General features: G+C 34.1%; 1 long non-coding RNA gene across 1 annotated transcript; it reads right to left on the bottom strand.

Moving 5' to 3' along the window:
* Window positions 1-483: 483 nt before the first annotated feature.
* Window positions 484-938, bottom strand: LOC135129014 (uncharacterized). Its single transcript, XR_010280492.1, has 3 exons — window positions 904-938; window positions 754-860; window positions 484-692 (listed from the first exon to the last, which is right to left on the bottom strand). It is a non-coding gene; the product is annotated as an uncharacterized LOC135129014 (long non-coding RNA).
* Window positions 939-16,827: the final 15,889 nt, after the last annotated feature.

Genomic DNA, 16,827 nt, shown 5'->3' with positions numbered 1-16,827 from the left:
TTTCAGATCTATGCTACTCAGAAACTGAGCTCCCGTTAATTTGCTCAAAATACAGTCAATGTGCGGCAACGGATAAGCGTCGCGCTTCGTGACTGAGTTAAGCTTACGTCCGTCAAAGCAAAATCTGTACTCACCTGAGGATTTCTTTATCAACACTACTGGTGATGCCCACGGGGATGAGGATGGCTGTACTACCCCTAATTCTAACATTTTGTCTAACTCGCCGTTCAAATGTTGCAACATATATGGAGACATGTTGTTATATCTCTGCTTAACTGGTTCTGCTTCACCGGTGTCAATCTTGTGAATTATTTTGTTGGTTCTACCCAACTTGGTTCCTGCTTCCCACGAAAGAGACTTAAATTTGCCAATAACCTCTCTCAAGTTTTGTTCTTGGTCGCTATTCAACTCTCCCCTACAAATAATTTTGTTGACAGTCATCACTGCCTCGTTGGTTGTTTCACCTACCTCGCATCCCTCATGTTTATCATTCACAACAATCGTTTTCTGATTCCAATCTATTACCGTTCCAAATTTCTCACAAAAATCGTTACCCAAGATTACAAAATGGCGGATGGTCGGTACCACCCAAAACTTCATGACCTTGCACGTTCCATCTACCGATATAGGTAACTGAACGTACCCCGTAATTTTCTGCATACGTCCTTCTGCAGTATTCACACCTTCTGTTCCTGATTCGTACACATGTAGATTAAAAAATTCTATCAGATATAGACCGTTTTCCCCTATTACCGAAATTGACGCTCCGCTATCTACTAATGCAACCAATGAATGTCCATACGCTTCAATTTTCAAATGGGGCCGACTATCACATTTTTTGTCTACCTCAAACATAGCATCTAACGGATTTGTTACTATTCCAGAGCATTCGGAGTTACTAACCTGCTTAAACGATGCCTTTTTTATACACCTTTTTGACATCTTGCTAAAGAACCGCAAAAACTCTTCACCTTCGCCAACCACTCTCTCCACTCGTGTGGTGAGATGCCACATTTTTTCTGAGCCTTTGGATATACACCAGACAACTCGCGTGGGCTCTTGGATGCGTGTTGCCTGTTTGCTAGTTTTTTGAACACTTTGGGCAGTTAGGTCGGATAACGCCTCGTCGTCCACATCCAAAGCACACTGGTTCCTTCTTGGCTTCACGACAATCTCGCTTCAAATGACCAGCACGATTGCAATTATAACATCGCAGTTCACTAACTTCAGGTCGGGCACAATGTGACCGTGACTGCCTCGATTTAGACGAATGCGCCTCTGTCTCTACTAACGTCTCAGAGTAGGCCAAATCTGGTTCTAGCAACGCTACACTTCTCCTTGGTGGGGGTTGGAACCGTTGTTGTGTCGTAAAGGCGGCTTCCAACGTCCTGCAAACATCGGCTAACTGTTCAATGGATCTTATCTCTTGCAAAGCTATTCTAGTCTGGAACTTGGGCAGTAAGTTTTTCTTTATGGTGCTTAATCTAATTTCTTCTGACGGCGGTTGTGAGAGACGACTAAATAAATTCGCCATTGCAGCTATGTAAATAGTAACACGTTCGCTGTAACCTTGTGTCCTGCTACGAATCTCTCTCCACAATTCTTTGTCGTAATCGGGTGGTAAAAAATCTCGCTTCAAAGCCTGTACTAACGAATCCCAACTGTGCACTGAATCTCTGATTGAACGGTACCATATTAGCGCTTGACCTTGGAATAAATCTACGGCAGATCGGAACAATTCTTCTTTCGACGTACTTCTCGCCCTTCTAAGTTCATCAATTCGCTGCAGAAAGGAACTCACTGATTTACCATCGAACGTAATTCCCCATTTGTACACTGGTGCTATTTTGTGCATAGCTCCTTGTACATCTGCGCTACCTGAACCTCCCGGTAAGTTGCTTGGTCCAATATCTCTAAACGTGTTTCATCGAATGCTACAATGATCAACGTATTGTCCAATTTATACGCTGCGGATTCTTCACCTTCAACGCTGGCGGGGTCTGCACAAAACCTACTGACTCTTCCCAACACGTGGTTGATCCTGGTCTGTAACCTCCTGTTTGCTTCTACCCGAGATCCGTCAAATTGCCTCAACAACTCTCGTATCTCCGCTATCGTGGCGTCAACTTCCTTCTTTTCGTCTTGAAACACAAACTGTGACGTAGTGTAAACAATATTGGGCCGTGCCTGATCTTCCCGTAGCCTTCTCCTCAAATTCTTCCTTTTTGTGTCAACGTCGACACGGTCTGTGCGAGCTACTCCTCGTATCCTCAACTCGTAGTCGATTTCGTTGACCTTGAGAAAGTTCGGTTCCATGTCATAAATGGAGCTTGCACTGGCCATTATGTAACCCTACGATACAAGACCTCTTAAAAATGCGCACTATCTAGATCTAATAAGATACTAATTATTATTGTTGCTTCTCGGACAGAATAGAGCGTAGAAAAAGAAGTAGAAAGAAAAGAAAAAAGAAAAGAACCCGACAACTCAACAAAATCCACCACTCGCATCAAAGTTTGACACCCTAAAGCTTCGAATCAAAGCCCCACGTTGGTGAGCGCCACCTTCTTGTGTGACGTCCTTCTCACGGCCAGGCTAGCTCCTTCGTCGTTGCGGGGTGATGGGTCGTTCGACTGTCTTGACCTTGGGCGCCAGTGTGTCACAAGAGGGCACACAGAAAAAAAGAAAGATGACAGGAAAGCCGAAGAAGAGAAAGAAAGAGGAGTGGAATAATTAGAATAAAGAGAAGAAAAGGAAGGAAAGGGAAAAAAGGGAGAAGCAACAAATACCCGGTCTAATCACGTGTATAATCTGGATTCTATATACAAAAAAATAATATAAATTGGGGGGGGCGGCAGCAGCTCGTTGGTAGGTGGATTGATGACCCTGGTGAACCGGCGACCCGTGACGATTGGAGGCAAAACAAAAAAAACTGGCACAACGCAAACTGGGACGCACCCGGTTTCTCCCGGACGATCGGCGAGCACTTCCCGGCGATCGGCGCGCACTTCCCGGCGACTTACCGTATTGGTACCAATACGCAGAACGCCCGTTCCCGTCTCCGCGGTCCTGTTGAGGTCAGCTTCTCTTCCTGTGCCTCTCCTGGACTCCGTTGGCCTTTGGTGTTCTCGCCTCAGCCCTTTTCTCGTCTCTCCAAACACGGTCTCTCTTCCCAAAGCCTCGACACCGGCCCTCCTCGTCTTCACCCAACGCTCGCCTCTCTCTTCTTCTTTTTTTTTTTTTTTCTTTCCTCTCGTCGCTCGTCGCTCCCGCAGAGCTGCGCCGCCGCGTAAATGTCACGTTACAATGGAAAAATTCGGAAACTATAAAATTTAAAAAGTGAAACGTTTTTCAAATTATCATTATATTTTTAAAATGAAAAATACAAAAATTGCCAATCAAAAAATAAAGAAACGGAAGATTTTCATTTTATTATAATATGTTACCAATCAATGTTTCCATTTTTTTGACTCAAAAAATTGAAGAATCGAAAAACTGAAAAAACTAAAAATTGGAAATCGAAAACCTGGAAAATCGATAAAATTGTAAAAATTCAAATTAAAAAAACGAAAAATTAAAAAGCAAAGTTTAAACATTCAAAAAATTCAAAACCGGAAAATTGCAAAATCGAAACATTGTAAACCAAAAACCTGATGAAACGAAAAATTGAAACATTGTAAAACCAAAAATTGAGGAAACCCAAAGATCGAAAAAAATTAATGAATCGAAAAGTCAAATGAAGAAAAAACGAATCGAATCGAAAAATTGAAACAATTGTAAAATCGAAAAATTATAGAATTGTCGGTGTTTTAAAGTCCAAAAACTGCAACATTGAAAAATCGTAAAATTGAAAAATTAAACATAGAGAAATTGAAAAATTAAAAATCGAAAATTAAAAAAAAATAAAAAATCGAACAGATGAAAAAGTTTGAAAATCCAGTATTTGAAAAATAGAAAAATTCTAAAATCGTAAAATTTAAGAGGCGAAAAATTAAAAATTATCATTATTACATTTTTAAAATGAAAACTAGAACAATTGTAAGTCAAAAAATGAAGAAGGGAAAAATGAAAACATCGACAAACTGAAAAATGTAAAATGGAAAAAACCAAAAGTTAAAAAATCTAAAAGCTGAAAAATCGAAAAATTCAAAACCGAAAAATTGCAAAAACGAAAAATTAGAAAATCGAAAAATTGAAATTCAAAGAACCGAAAAAACGAAAAATTGAAACACTAACTAAAAATCAAGAAACTCAAAAATCTTTTAAGAAAAAACGAATCAAATGGAAAAATTGGAAAATCCAAAAATTGGAAAATCGAAAATTATAGTAGCGTCAAAGTTGTAAAATCGAAAAAACTGTAACATTGAAAATTGAAAAATCCACGAAATGAAAAACTTTTAAAATCCAGTATTTGAAAAAGTTAAAATTCTGAAATCGTAAAATTTAAAGAGTTAAAAATGTTAAAGATTATTATCATTATTACATTTTAAAATAAAAACTGTAAAAATTGCAAATCAAAAAATGAAGAAACGAAAAATGGAAAATTCTAAACTGAAAATTGAAAGATTCAAAAATTGAAAAATTACACACTGAAAAAGGGAAAAATGTAAATAACAAAGAAAATAGAAAACCGTAACGAAAAATTTACAAACTCAAACCGAAAAGTTGCAAAATCTAAAAATTGAGTAGTTCAAAAGTTGTAAAATATGATTTTTCAAAGAAGCGAGATTTGTTGGGCTGTACTCCAGGGGCGAGGGAAGTTCAGTCGAAATTGAATTGAACATCCAAAAGTTGGAAAGTCTAAAAACTGAAAAATTGAAAAATGAAACTCGATGAGTTTCGTAAAATTGAAGAAACAAAAAAAAGTGAAAAATTGGAAAATTGCAAATCGAAAAAGTGAAGAAACGAAAAATTGAAAAATTGAAATTAAAAAAACAAAAAAGTATAAAATGGGAATATTGACACACCGAAAAGTTGTAAAATGAAAAATTAAAAGCTCGAAAAATTTTTAATCTAAAAATTACAAAACGCAAAAACCGAAATAACAAAAAAAAAAATAAAAATTGAATGGTGAATCGAAAGATTGAAAAAACGTAAAATTGGAAAGGTTAAATATGAAAAAACAAAAAATTATAAAATTGAGACATTGAAAAATCGAATAATTTAAAAAAAATAGAAATAAAAAACCGAAACGAAAAGTTGCAAATCGTAAAACTGAGAAATTAAAAATTGAAAAGTTCAAAAGTTGTCAAATCGAAAAATTGAAAAATTTTAACTTGGGATCTCAAAAAAGTGCAAAAAAATATAATTTTTCAAAGAATCGAGAATTGCTAGCTTGTACTTCAGGGGCGAGGGACGTTCTGTCAAAATTACTTTCGACCAATTTTTTTTGTAATTTTCTCGATGAACGTAAATACGTATCAACAACAGATAGCAAATCTAAATGTCGAATGCTTTTCTTGCCAATTAATCCAACCTATTTATAAAAATTACGCAGTAAAAAAATATTTGTGTTTTAATAAGTGGTAATTCTGGTTGCCCCTAAGGTTTAGTAGGTACCTACGTTTAATTGTTAATGAGAAATTTCCTTACACACATTTGAGTAAGCTGTTATGTAGAAAACGTGTCCGTAATCTTGCCTCTGTATACACTCTTCTGTTTAGAAAATCTTAAAAGAGTAAACAGCAAGAGTATTATGCAAAATTGTCGGCCATAACAAGAACGACATCATTCAGGAAAATAGTCGGTTTCATTGTTGTTGTACAATGGTTCTTGAGTTTGCCGACATCAGATAAGGATATTTTAGTAAAAGTCTTATTGTGTCCTGGATCATAACTATAATCGAATATTTTTATTATAAAAAGCCACCGTCCCCGCTCAAGGAAATGAAGATCTTAGGATAACGGGGCACTTTATAAATATGTACGACACCCCCGAGAAATCTATCCTCATCGTCACTGCCCCCGTGTTGCATTACAATGCATTCACCCAGCCATCCTAGAACATTGATAAAAGCTGATTTGTGTTAAGAGTAATTCTCAAACAAAATTGTTATTTGCGGTTCGCTTAACCACCAGGGCACGTTGTAGTTTGCGTATTTACACAAAGTTGGTCAGCTTTATTATCTCACCTCACACTTTATTGTCCATGTTCAGCCAGATGGTGTTTGTTTTGGCTGCAAATATGAGTTTTTGAATAGGAATTTGTGCAGTAGACAGCGTTTGAAGTTTGCTGAGTGGGTGTTTTTGGTGGTGAAATTAAAATTTCGCCTTCTTTGCAAACTTGGAATGGGCAGGCACGAAATATTCGGCGTTTTCGCAAAACTACAAACAAAGTTTTAATATTTCCCAAGCGTCTAATTTTCTAACTCCACCCTGAAGGTTTGTACGTGAGTTGGTTGTTTCTCGTCTCTAATCTAAATGATCTCTTTTGGAAGGAGTGCTTGTACTTTTTCACGGTTATAACTCCGCTTTAACGGCTAAAAAATGAATTTAATCCGGCCGAGTTTCTGATTGAAGACCGCGAAAGAAACGAGAAGCGATAATTTGTGGGGGATGGTTCGAGCCTACCACAATAAATTCGGGAATTCACGGTGCTTGTCCATTTTTTTCCGCAATACGGCATTACATATTTTTTCAAACGCATTACATTACATTTCCTTTATACAATACAGAGAACCAAAGCAGTTAAAATATTATCTAAAGTCAGATCATCTATACAGAAAAGTGAGTAATATCTTGACATAACAAGAATACATTCCAAAATAGAAACAGTAAACAAACATTTACTATCTATTCTAAGTTTCACAGCTTCACATAACTCATTGTGGAACGACAATACCTACTAGTTGGCGCTAAACATGACATCTTTAAACAATATAACTATAAATACGTAACTAACGAGCGACGAAAAAAAATAGTCGAAGGTTATTTTGATAGAACTTCCCTCGCTCCTGAAGAGCAGCCCAATAAATTCGGCTTCTTTGAAAAATCCTCAATATGTGACAGACATTTTGACACTACGAATAATTAAAAAATGTATAATCAATGTTTTCGATCGCTATACTCCTTATTAAATATCCGTTCGTTTTCCTTGTTCTTTTTATTTTGTAAAAGATTGTTCTTTTGTATGTTCTTCTATATTTTCTATAATTGGGTTATGTACCTATAGACAATAAATTATTATTATTATTGTTACTAAAATTTAAAAAAAAAATGGGATTTTTGTTTTCTAATAACCTCTATAAAGTAAAAATCAGTGCAGCTTTTTCGACTTGAATTTTTGAGTTTTTCAATTTTTCTCTTTATATTTCTTCAGTCTTTCAATTCAGTTTTCCAACTTTTGATTTGTTAATTTTTAGATTGTAAAAAATTTTGCATTTTTTTTTTTTTTGGTTTGACTGTCGAATTTTCAATTTTCAACTTTTCGATTCTTTAATTTTTCATTTGTTCAAGTTTGCGATTTGCAATTTTTCGTTTCGGTCTTTTTCTTTATTTTTACAATTTTTGGATTTTTCAATGTTCCAATTTAATAACTTTTTGTTTTTTCAATTTCAGTTTTCTCAATTTTTCGTTTCTTCAATTTTTCGATTTGCGATTTTTCAATTTTTTTTGTTCCTTCAATTTTACGACACGCAACTCGTGTTTTCATTTTTAAACTTTTCACTTTTTCGATTTTCCAACTGTTGGATGTTTAAAATTTTATATTTTGCAAGTTTTTGATTTCCAATTTCACGACTCTTCAATTTTTAATTTTTCAAGTTATCCATTTTTAATTTTTCATTTCTTTAATTTTTCGTTTCGTTTCGGTTTTTACTTTCTTTATTTCTAAAATTTTTCAGTTTTTTAGTAGTTTGAGTTTATAATTTTTGTTTTTTTCAATAGGAAATTCTTCAATTTTTCGATTTGCAGTTTTTCGGTTTTCAACTATTCAAAGTTTACATTTTTTAATTTTGTTTTTCATTTTTATATATCTTTTTTCCCGAGTTTTCAATTTCTCGTTTCTCTAAAATTTGCTTTGCAATTTTCCGTATTTTCATTTGAAGTAGGTATGTCATAATAATTATACTTTTTAAATTTTTTCAATATTTCAATTTTACGGTTTCAGAATTTTTTAATTTTCCGATCTTACAATATTACAGAAAAAATCGGGAAAATGAAAATGAAAAAATTGGGAAAATAAAAAATAAAGGTCAAGAACTTGAACAATTGAGAAAAAGAAAAATAAAAAATTGAGAAAATGAAAAATTGTAACATGGAAAAGTTGAAAAAACGAAAAACTGTAAAAATTGGACGTCAAAAAATTGAAAAATGGAAAAAAAAGGTTGAAAAATTGTGAAACAAACATTGAAAAATGGAAAAATTGAAAAATTAAGTAAAATGAATAACTGAAAAATTGTGGTATCAAAAAAAAAAGCGTTAAACTGAAGAAAAAGGAAAAACGAAAATTTGTAATATTAAAAAATTGGTCAAAGGTAAAGAAATCTTAATTTTTCGAAAAATTATAGGATTTGATTTTGCGATTTTTTATGACAACCCTTGCAAGTTAAAATAGATATAATAATTATGTAAAGTAAATGTACAGAAGAGTGCTACGTGTGTGCTTCTGGTGAGTTTTTTAATTACAAAATTTTCTGATGGCGTCATTAACATTTTTTCAGTTACACGTAAATCAATTTGGATAGATGAAGTGTAATAACAGTAGGTACTGTATTCCCAAATTTTCAGGAAAATGGAGTGAGTCGTTCTTGATTTTAATCAACACAATAAATTGCCTCATTTATGAATTTTTTGGATCACCCTGTTTATACAGAATTACCTATGTAATTCTAAAACTTATTATTGCATTGATAAACTACAACTATAGAGTTATAGTAGTAGTTATTTTGTACAATGAACTTCCAACATTTAGTAAAAATTTAAATTTCAAAAAAGCAATGAAATGTTTTCTGTTGAAATAATATGCCTTTTATAATATAGAAGATTTTAAGTCTAAGATTAAGAAGTCTATACAGTGTGATTTATTTCATTGAATATTTTGTTTATTGTGGTATTGTTTTATACGTAGCTGATGTGTTTATGTTTTGATTTATTTCACACATTTATGCCCGTTTCAATTGTTACTTTTTTTTTGACGGTTTGTAAGCTGGTTTAGTTCTAACAAATATAAACTTATCTTATCTTATAATATTTTTCAAATTTCAGAGAGGATTTATTTGGCAAAATTTTGAGATGACATTAATTTTTTGAAAGGGGAATAACGAATAAATTTTGATTAACGATTTACCATGATTACGATAACCTTACAACGTTTGCAAGATTTCAGAGCGATTGGTTTTGCAGTTTCAAAGTAAAATTACAAAATGTTTTTGTATAACTTAGATTTTTTTCTTAAAATCTGCTGGATGTCTATAGTAAAAACTGTAGACGGATTCATAAACCACATGTGAAGGATTATCTTATTTTATAAAATTGAGATAATATTTACTAATGTATATGGCGTCATCCTATTGTTGGTGGGACAAACAGACAGATGCACAGACGGAAAAGAGAGATCTAATTTTTCGTACTCTAGGGGTCATAAATCGTCGAGAAAATGTAAAAGAAGTCAGTCGTCTAATGGACTTGATTAATTATTACAATACATTCTTAGCTTACGCTCAGGAAGTGATACATTTAATTTCATGTTTTACTGGAGGAAATTGTTTCGATCATATAATATATTTTCATTTTTTCCAAAAAAATTAATTCTGATACTATAAATATTATCTTAGAAAACAGAGACTGTAAAATCAATACAAAATATCATCAAATTACCAGAGAAACTAAAACTAAAGAACTTAAAAATAAAATAGAAAGCCAAGAATTATTTGGTTTTGTTTACTTATTATATGACAGTTATTCAAAAAACTTTGATACAATACCATTTGGATATTAATTAGATATAAAAAAGAAATTAAAGTTATGAATAATTTGTATACTGGCTGATGCCGCTAACCTTATGCAGCTTAATATCTCTTTTATTAAAAAATATTTCAGTTATATAAATAGAAGGCAACATAACTATCAATTTGAAAGACAATGGGATATCTACAGTCCATATAAAATACCCAAGAAATTCTATTTTATCTAAAAGAAGATGAAGTTGAATTGTTACGAAAAATTGCTGTTATTTTACTCACACAATTGTGTCCAGAAGAAGTGAAAAAACATCTGTACAAATTTTTAAAATTTGTTTAAAATTGTTATTTTTGCACTTTTACTTTAAATGTTATATTTTTAAAACGATTCGCATGCAAAAGGTAAAATCGAGTTTCTAGTGTGTTGTTAACTGGTTGCTTATCTCTAAAACCCAAAAATTGGTTTGTGTTGTACCGTTGAGCTTCCAGTTGTCAGCTGTGTTATGTATCAAATTAACCACCCAATACAATACATACCTTATTGATAGAATAATTCCATCATTCCCATTTGTTATCATAATCAATTATCATCATCAACCACATAACTATATCATTTTGTTCTTTCAAAGAAGTAAGAAGTAACCACTGGTGTTAATAGAAGAGAGAGGAATAAAACTGCGTATTAACGATTATCTAAACATTGCAACTGAATTTTGGACCATAGAACATAGAACATAGAACACGATTCATACGAACGTTAGGAGATTTGGATCCTTTGTAACAACAGTTAGTTAGCAAAAACGTTTTGCAGTAAAAAATTCACGCATAGAAGAACTGAGATTAATTCAGTTGGTTCTTCAACATCATCATTTAACAATGTCTTTCAATAAAACTGCCAAAGTGTTCGCTGGTGAAGAATTCGTTGGAAAAAAACCGTTACAGCGAGTTAAAGAAAAATAACAATACAATCATCTAGTCCACCAGTTGATATTGATAATTTTGTGCTTCCCAGGCAACCACTAGTGCTAACAGAAGAGAGAGGAATAAAAACCGTGACGCAAACCGCAAGAGCCGGGGGTAAAACACCGATCGCCGGGCCGCCGCGGCGGAGGAGGATTCTTGGCTGAAGTTTCAGTGTGCGGAACTGGTGTGGGTTTTTCAGAAAGTTGGCCAAGGTGCCGTTTATTAGTTTTTTCTGTGGAGAAGCCCCAAACCGAGCACCGTAAGTACCGTTTTAGGTTTTCTATCTGTCGGCGGACCAGTTTTCGAATCGCCGCCCCCGAGCGAAAAACCGTACCACCGTCACCGGGTTTTTTTCGTCACCGTAAGAAGTCGAAACCGTCGTGCACGCGTCGTTACCGTCACCACGCTCCTCTTCCGGGTCGCCGTACCGTCCTCCCGCAATTTCCAGGTTTCAAGGTCGCCGCCCCCAAGTCCAGGAGGAGCCCGTGCCGGACGTTTAATTCTTTTTGTTTATTTAATCTGTCCTGTATTTAATTTAAGTTTAGCCGTAAGATTATTATTTTAGCCGTGTAACTGGTGGCAGGGAATAAACCTGATTTATTGTGTAAAATATTCCTTGCCGTTTTATTTTATTATCTTGTTTTCGTTGGGGCTCACCACCTGGTATACGTGTCTCCGGGTTTAGAGCAACCCCGGCGGCGCCCGAATGACCGCCGCTCCTGACCGAAGGCGCCACCTCCGGCGGCATGAAGGTCGCTACATAAGCTTAGGTCGGCCAGACGTGTTTATTATATCAGCGGCACTAGTCGGCCCAAAACTTCGCACCCAGGTACGCCGCCACCACACGTTATCGGCGAGATTCCGGACCGTCACTGTCCGTCACACCGGAATTTCGTCGCAGTATTAATTATTATTATCTAAACATCAAAGGAAAATCACAATACAACCATCTCGTTCACCAGTTGATTTAATAGTTTTGTGCTTTACAGGCAACCATTAGTCTTAACAGAAGAGAGAGGAATAAAACTGCGTGTTAACGATTATCTAAACATTACGAGTGATACAAATTTCTGAGGGAAAAATTGAGAAATATTAATGGGTGTGAAATGGTACATATATATGCACAACCACAGTAGAAGAGAGTTAATTCCTCTAGAAATTGCTGTTATCACTTTAAATTTCGTACCATAGAACAGAGAACACGATTCATACGAGGGTTAGGAGATTTGGATCCTTTGTAAGAATAGTTTAGTTAGCAAAAACGTTTTGGGGTAAAGAAATTCACACATAGAAGAACTGAGATTATTTCAGTTGGCTCTTCAACATCATTGTTTAACAATGTCTTTCAATACCACTACCAAAGTTGAAAAATCCGTTACAGAGAGTCAAAGAAAAGAACAATACAACCATCTAGTCCACCAGTTAATATTGATAATTTTTTGTTTCGCAGACAACTCCTAGTGTTAACAGAAGAGAAAGAAATAAAACTGCGTATTAACGATTCTCTAAATATTATGATTGAATTTCTGATCGTAGATCAGAGAACACGATTTATACGAGCGTTAGGAGATTGGAATCCTTTGTAAGGATGGTTTAGTTTTTATTTTATATTGTTATTTTTGCAATTCTATGTCCAGCTCCAGTGAGTCGGAGAACGATGATGCAAATAACAATATACCAAATGGAGCTCATCCCTTGTAAACGGAATTTAAAAAAAAATTGGTCGAAAATTGTTTCAAAAGAACTTCCCTCGCAAGTACAGTAAAACATTTTCGAGTTGAGTTTTCACTTTACACAATTTTGTGATGACGTCACCATCATTTTTCCAAGGACACGTGTATCAACTTGGATTGGTATAGTGTAATACTAAAAATATTGTAAAGTATTGCATTCCCAAAATTTTCTGGTAAATTGGAGTGAGCCGTTGCTCATTTAATAAAAAAAAAATTACTCATTCATTTTTTTTTTGAGGCACCCGTACAAGCAAATCTAAAAAATATGAATGCAGTGATAAATTACAAGTAAAAACTATTTATATTTTTACACATTTTAGATAGCATTTATCAATTTTTTGGAGGTGATAAGCAAATATATTTTGATTAAATATATATCATGCTCATCATAACTTTGTAATAGGTATCTGCAAGATTTCAAAACATTCGGTTTTGCAGATTCAAAATTAAACTGCAAAATATTATTTTGTAATTTTGATTTTTTTTTCAAAAACCTTGACGTTTCGGTTTAAAACTCAACACGGGGTCATAAACTATATATGTAGGACTATGTTATTTTATACAATTCAAAACGTACAATTTTGAATTGACGTCATCACATTATTGGTGGGGATGATTAGACAAAGTTTGATTACCGTTTTACCATCTACATGATATGCATAATGCACATTTAAAATTTGACAAAAATCGGTCCAGTAGTTTTGGAGATTATCGGTCTAATAAAAATCTGGAGACACAGCAGACTACGGACGGACAGACAGACAGACAGACGGAAACGAGTGACTGTAGGGGTCATGAAAGATCGAAAAAACGTACAAGTAGAGAGTCGATCGACGGACTCAATTACAATAAATTACAAACTAAAAAGCGAACTTTGCTCGTTTCAGTAGTGTGTCACTTAAAGAAAATTATTTGTAAACAACGAAGAGTTTCCTTTTTTGTGGAAACAGTCATGTTCTCCAATACATAAATCAGGTCACTGCTCTGAGGTTTCTAATTAATTATATTATCGAGGTGTTTACATTCAGCCGACTCGGCCGCAGTCGTCGCACTTTTTAATTTTCACAGCAGCCAAAATGTATTGGTAAACAAACTCTATCATTAGTGTACACGGATAAACGGAAAGCGCTTCGAAGGGACGACTCTGCTTGAATATCAAGATTTTATAATAAACTATTCTAAAAATAATTCTTTAGCGCAGTCTTTTCATGGTGATTTGTCTAGCATTGTACGAAGCTTTAGTATCTGATGAAATGATGAAGGATTGAGGTAATTTTATGCAGAATTAATGATTACGGCTGAAGGAATTGAATGAATTTTGATAAAACCATTAGATCCAAGTGCATTTTCCTAGATTTTTCATGAGACGCAATTAAATGGAAACGGGAAGGAAATTCAAGTTACTTTACAAACCATCTTTTGCTATAAAATTTAAGAATACGGAAATTATGAGATTAGCATCGATTACTGAAAAAAATTCAAAGAGCAGCGTCACGATAATAATTTATTAATTCGAGTAATTTGAACATTATTAGTAATGTACATAAGATAAGATAATGACACAAAAACAATAAAATTAAATTATACCGAATCAAAACATTTGATTGTATGACAAATAGTATCCTATTAAAAAAAAAACTATATTTTTGTAACTTATTTTCAAAATATTGCAAGCTAATTATGTCCTTTTAGCAATCAGGCTACAACAAGTTAAGCTACAAAGTTCCGTCTCTGGTTATCTTCTTATTAGATTTAGGCGTATCTCAAGGTTCTATTCTGGAACCGCTGTTGTTTCTTATTTTTATAAATGATCCTTCATCTTACCTGACTGAGACAGAGGTGGTATTATATGCTGACGACACAACCTGATATAGTTTTTATTTTATTGATATATTTTTGTGTTTTTTTTTTGAAAATATAACGTTTGTGTGAAGCATGCACTAATCACTTTGTACTTTCTGAACGTAAGTTAAGGAAGTATTGCAATAGGGTTCATTCGGCGAATGGTTACTTTCATATTTTCTCGACGTTTTATGACCCTTAGAGTACGAACAAAACTTTGTAAACTGAGCATTCAAAGTATCCAGTTGGGCCATAATAGGATCAACATAAACAGAAAAATCTTTATGTAACATATCTTCAAGACAAGATACTGACAGAGAAGTACTTGAAAGAGAATGTAGTACTTTGGAGGCAGCTCCTGCAATTCTATTCGCTTCACAAAGATTGTAACAACACCAAGTACAGATTTGCTTTGATTTTTTAAGGCAATTAAACGCATAAGTGATAATTTGCACCTTATTGAGTAGAACATGTTATGTGTTCCTCACCTCTGGGAATTTGCCGATTACATTTGTTCCATTTGATGACAATTTTAGTAGCAGCGAACCAGTAAGTAAAACGCGAAATAATCAGATTTCGATAAGTAAAAAGTGCTGCAGTCACACTTTTTCTCCGATAAGATGTTATAAATATTGATATCCACGACTGGATCACTAATTTTGTTAAAAGAGAAAAAAAACGGCTTATGTTAAGTAAAAAACTCTAAAAATATAATAATATAAGTAATATAAAATATTACGACGAATAAATAGATTAATCACAATTGAGATTGGGCGGGTGAGTGGGGCTTATCCTTGGATTTGGTAAATTTGAGGTTAGATTTATATTTTAAATATCGTGTTGTTGAAGACGGGCCAATAATTAAGCCCCACCCACCCACCCCTACTTGAATTGTGATTAATTTTTTATTCGTTGTCAGATAAAAGGGCGGAGTTTAATTGCAAAATCCATATTTTTCCGCAAAAATTTACCATTATAAACAGATTTTAGGTTTCTTCTTCTTCTTACGATTTTCTTTTGCTTTTGAGACAATAAAAATATTTATTCTCTATTTTTTGTCAAAATAAACTATTTTCTACAATACGATCATGTCCCAAACATGGATTTTACAGTTAAGCTCCGCCCCCTGATCACACAACGAATAAAAAAATCATCACAATTGAGATGGGGCGGGTGGGTGGGGCATAATTTTTGCCTTTGTTTTTCTTAATATGTGTAGTTGATATTTTCTTGTAGAATTTTTTTTTTTGGATTTAAGCTCCGCCCTCCTCGTCTCACAAGAAATAAATAGATTATTCACAATTGAGATGGGGCGGGTGGGTGGGGCTTATCTTTCAATTTTCTTAGTACATATACATAATCTTCCTTCAACAATAAAATAATTAAAATATCAAGTGGTAAATTTGAGGTTAGATTTGTTTTAAATATCGGGTTGTTGAAGAGAAGTCAATAATTAAGCCCCACCCACCCACCCCTCCCTCAGTTGTAATGAATTTTTTGTTCGTTGTCAGATAGAAGGGCGGAGTTTAATTGCAAAATCCATATTTTTACACATACTAAGAAAAAAAATTGGTCTAAAGAGTTTAGACAGTACTTCCCTCGCTGTCGGAAACTTGACGACTGCATGCCTATTGTGTTTTTTTTTTCTCATTACATTTTTGTAGTGGGAATTTAAAAAAAAATTGTGATGACGTTATCAACATTTTTGCAAGGACACGTATATCAGTTGGGATAGATGTAGTGTAATACTAAGAATAAAATTATTGTATTCCCAAATTTTCGGGAAAATGAATTGGGTCGTTTTGAATATTGATTTCTTATAATCAATAAAATAACGAAACAATTTACTCACGTATACGGCGCCGGTGTGTAATATCTAGAGAGCGGATTTCTGTCGGGCTAGGCAAGGCCAAACTCGGTACGGCTCGTATGGGATGCGAATTCATTGCGGTTGCGGACTGCACGTCGTTTATTTGAGATTAGAATAACGCTGTTTCGTTGCACTCTGCTGTTAATTCCCGTTCTCATTTACTTAGCCGTTTGATTAACATATCGTTAATTATATTTATGGAATTAGTACCGATTAAATTCAGTGATTATCTATCACCCGGCGATCCAGCACGTCCCCCCCTATAATCGTGACGTAGCCCGATAGAAATCCGCTGTCTAGTAATATGAGGGGCAACTGAAAATCGTTTATGTATAAACATTCTTAATTTAAGATGACAAGCGTAACAGCATACGTGAGAGTCAAACAGAGAAACTGTAAACAAAACGACCATCGGTTTTATTGCTTCGACTTCCGCTTATTATATAAAACATTGGGTTTTATTTTAATTCTTGACGGTGAAATTCACAATTGGTTGATTATAAACATGTCTATTCCACATT

This window comes from Zophobas morio, unplaced genomic scaffold (assembly GCF_036711695.1).
Source record: "Zophobas morio isolate AGI-343-1 ecotype UQ-CSIRO unplaced genomic scaffold, CSIRO_AGI_Zmor_V1 ptg000014l, whole genome shotgun sequence".
Lineage (NCBI taxonomy): Eukaryota > Metazoa > Arthropoda > Insecta > Coleoptera > Tenebrionidae > Zophobas > Zophobas morio.
The sequence above is the reverse complement of the archived record's forward strand: the minus strand, read 5'-3'. Positions and strand labels throughout refer to the sequence as shown.